Consider the following 515-nt stretch of genomic DNA (forward strand, 5'->3'; position numbering starts at 1 on the left):
AGGGGGGGGGGGGGTCGTTTCCGCCCCAAAAAGCCGTTTAGGGAGCCGCGATGGCAAAGGCTGGTGACGGGTTTTAATTTTCCCCCTAGGTGAGGATGAAAGTTAGAGAGAGCGCGAGAGATAAAGGGAGAGACGCACCTCCTCTCCTTCCCTTACGAAACGTATCTGGGGAAGGGGAGGGGGGCTTCTCCCCGACCACCTCGAGCAGAAAGGATGGAAGTTAATGCCGGGGAAAGTGGGCAAGTGACTCGCAAGTGGCTGGGGAGCGGCCGGGGCACCGGGGATCCCACTAAATCATAAGTGTACGAGTGTGAAAGAGGAACAAAAGAAAGAGAGAGGTGCCTGGTATTTCTTTTTCTCTTCCCAAACACATGAAGGGAGTACATGTATATATATATGCGCTGTATATTTATATACATACACAGGCAAGCACGCACGTATGTGTATGTACATATATATATACACGGGGGAGGGAGCTGTGGAAATGTGTTTGGGGGGGTTCTTTTTTTGGGGGG

At 51.7% G+C, this 515-nt stretch overlaps 1 protein-coding gene across 3 annotated transcripts in view; it reads left to right on the top strand.

Annotated features, from left to right (window-relative positions):
* The first annotated feature begins 36 nt into the window (after positions 1-36).
* The window catches only part of L3MBTL3 (l(3)mbt-like 3 (Drosophila)), a 76978-nt gene continuing 76499 nt past the window's right edge, over positions 37-515 (top strand). Inside the window, exon 1 of one of the 3 annotated variants that reach the window (XM_017739455.1) lies at positions 37-89. The gene's annotated coding sequence lies outside the window, so the exon portion shown is untranslated. Of the gene's footprint in view, positions 90-313; positions 339-515 lie in introns of those variants that run through there. The other 2 variants (XM_008637827.2, XM_017739453.1) reach the window with 2 other exon arrangements.

Source organism: Corvus brachyrhynchos, unplaced genomic scaffold (genome assembly GCF_000691975.1).
Source record: "Corvus brachyrhynchos isolate BGI_N302 unplaced genomic scaffold, ASM69197v1 scaffold14, whole genome shotgun sequence".
In the NCBI taxonomy this organism is placed as follows: Eukaryota; Metazoa; Chordata; class Aves; order Passeriformes; family Corvidae; genus Corvus; species Corvus brachyrhynchos.